The sequence below is a fragment of the Protomyctophum parallelum genome (assembly GCF_964188405.1).
Source record: "Protomyctophum parallelum genome assembly, chromosome: 6".
Classification (NCBI taxonomy): domain Eukaryota; kingdom Metazoa; phylum Chordata; class Actinopteri; order Myctophiformes; family Myctophidae; genus Protomyctophum; species Protomyctophum parallelum.
The window spans coordinates 7,000,271-7,003,194 of NC_139701.1; the positions used below are offsets into that span (position 1 = coordinate 7,000,271).

The 2,924-nt window shown below is 41.3% G+C and overlaps 1 long non-coding RNA gene across 1 annotated transcript; it reads left to right on the top strand.

The window, feature by feature from the left end:
- The first annotated feature begins 546 nt into the window (after nt 1-546).
- On the top strand, nt 547-1,576 carry LOC310860426. Its single transcript, XR_014569383.1, has 3 exons — nt 547-624; nt 1,249-1,370; nt 1,455-1,576. It is a non-coding gene; the product is annotated as an uncharacterized lncRNA (long non-coding RNA).
- Nucleotides 1,577-2,924: the final 1,348 nt, after the last annotated feature.

Consider the following 2,924-nt stretch of genomic DNA (forward strand, 5'->3'; position numbering starts at 1 on the left):
TGATGGGGTGGTTTGTGAATTTTGCATGGTTCACGGTGTCTTAATGTTTTGTTTAAGGTATGTATTGTATTATTTTGTGTGTTGTGTTCTATCAGTTTGACCATCTGTATGACCATATGTTTGTGATTACAGATGTCTCCATCAAAATGGGGAAGTGAAACTAACTCGAAAGAGGAAGTACCATTGGTAGTAATTGCAACTGTCAATCTGAAAGTGCCATCAAACGGAAGAAATCTGATTAAATCCGAGATTTTTTTAATTTTAATTTTTACAGTAGGCCAATTTGAAAACAATGCCATTTGTTTCTTATACCTTGAGGCATTGTTTTCAAATTGGCCTACTGTAAAAATAAAAATAAAAGAAATCTCGGATTTAATCAGATTTCTTCCGTTTGATGGCACTTTCAGATTGACAGTTGCAATTACTACCAATGGTACTTCCTCTTTCGAGTTAGTTTCACTTCCCCATCACGGCGGAAAAGGTTGAAAACATAGCTAAAAATCGCTGTTGTCTGTCTGTCTCTCTCTCTCTCCAAACAGTGACAATGGAGAATCAGCGATGGCCCTGGGTATGTCTCGTCTTTGCTGTCTTCTTGGGAGTGATTACAATTGAAAAACACAAAACGTGAGTTTCACAACTTTCAGAATCGTTTTTGAGCGAAAGATATGTTTCAGAAGCCATTGGGCTGATACATCATAATAATAATAATAATAATAATAATAAAGCTTTATTTATTTGTATAGCACCTTTTAAGAACCAGTCACAAAGTGCTTTAACATAAAAACACATATAAAGACGTATAGCAAGGAGGCACACAATAGAATAAAATACATTGTCAATAATGCACAAAATCACAACAACAGAAAATCCCAAATCACATGGGTAGGGGGTTGAATGCAGCTTTGTAAAAATGAGTCTTAAGGAGTGATTTAAAACGCGGCACAGACTCGGCAAGCCTGATCTCCAGGGGCAGGGCGTTCCAGAGAGACGGTGCACGGATAGCGAATGCTACAAATGAACTATAGGGCAAAATGAACTAGAATTACAAATAAAACCGTGTGTGCGGGCGTGCGTGTGTGCATGCGGGCGTGCGTGCGTGCATGTGCGTGTGTGTTTGTATTGCTGGAAATATAATTGACCACTTATTTTGTAGGTGTGTGGCAAAATAGAATATTGATGAAGATGCCCATCACAAGCTGACATTCTGATGAAACATGATCATAATTCGTGGTGATTGGCATTTTCCAGGCAGTCGCTAAACCTTGGCTATACTACTGCTGATGGTCGCCCATATACACTCAGTTTTACTGGCTCAACGGCAGTTGCAGTGGCAATGATTGCAGCTATAATTATTGTTGTATGTTTCGCAGGTAAGTATTTCAATTACCTTTTTAAAATACGCTTCAATTGTTTTTGAGGCTTCATCAATTAATACTTTTCTTTGGTTATTTCAGTATCCTGCGTTGCAGGACTTGCAGCTGTTGCAGTTCGCCTCTATAATGCAGCACAGATTGAAAACCAAGGACTTCTAAGACTCAAATGACTCAGTTGCTCTCAAACGGCACCTACGGACGGCTGCAAAGTTCTGTTCTTTGACTATATAGAAGTGTCTATTTGTACGTTGTTGTTTTGATGAATTGAACAATGTGGACCCTCTTGTAAACAAGTGTAATGCTTAATTGGGTTGTCCACTCACAGTTAACAGTCTTTGTATTGAGTTTGTGCTTGAAATGTCCTGTAATTCTGCAAACTGTTAATAAATATTTCAATCAATCCATCAAAACTCATCTTCCAGACTTGATCTTCAAGGGTAAAATGACAAATGCAGCTGTCCAGACTGTGGCTCTGTGCTCGCTGTTTTCTTGTAATACAGTACAAGGAAATGTGCATGTTTTTTTTCTTCTTACGAGACCTTACGAGAACAGGTCAGCTGAGCAATAAGAACGCTCGTCTCGTAAACTTTTATCTTATGATGAACATTATACTGTTGCTTTGAGTGTGATGTATTCTACGCCTACTGTATCTAGTATCTACTGTATCTACTGTACACTGTATCTACTGTATCTGCACTATACGGTGTGATCCCTGTGGGATCAATAAAGCTCTTATCTTATCACAAACAGTAAGCAGTACATCTGCAGTATTGATTTAGTAATACTTTCACTTATATGCTATGTATTATCAACCACATGGACCCTATAGTGACTATAGCGTCCCTAATATTCTGTCTTATCATTCATGATGCGTGGAAATATTTGAGGGCATAAGCCCTCAATTAATTGCATTGAATGGGAATTGAATGGGGCTATGCTAATTTGCTTATTTCCATCACTCATAATTATAATGTTTTTGTATATATCCTCTCTTCATAATGTAAATAATATCCCAACTAGCATAACACCCCATAGCCCCGTTCAATTCCCATTCCATTCAATGCAATTCATGTAGGGCTTATGGTAGGGGAAATAGCCAATGTCGGAGCACGTGGGCTCGCGGACCCAGGACGAGTGCATCCTGTCCTTCCTGCGTCTGCCCATCGAGGACCCCTACCTGGAGGACACCACGGCCTCGCTGGGCCCGCGGGCCTTCCAGCCGGTGCCTTTCAGCCAGGCGGAGAACCCCGTCATGAGCACCGTGGTGGACCCCCGCGTGGCCTCGGCAGTTTGTGACTGTGTGTGTCCGTGTGCGCCGTAAACAAGGAAGTGAACGGCAGCACGCATGCGTGAAACACACACACACACACACACACACAGACACACACACACACACACACACACACACACACACACACACACACACACACACACACACACACACACACACACATACACAGACACACACACACACACACACACACACACACACACACACGCAGACACCCTCACACACACACACACACACACACACACACACACAGACACACA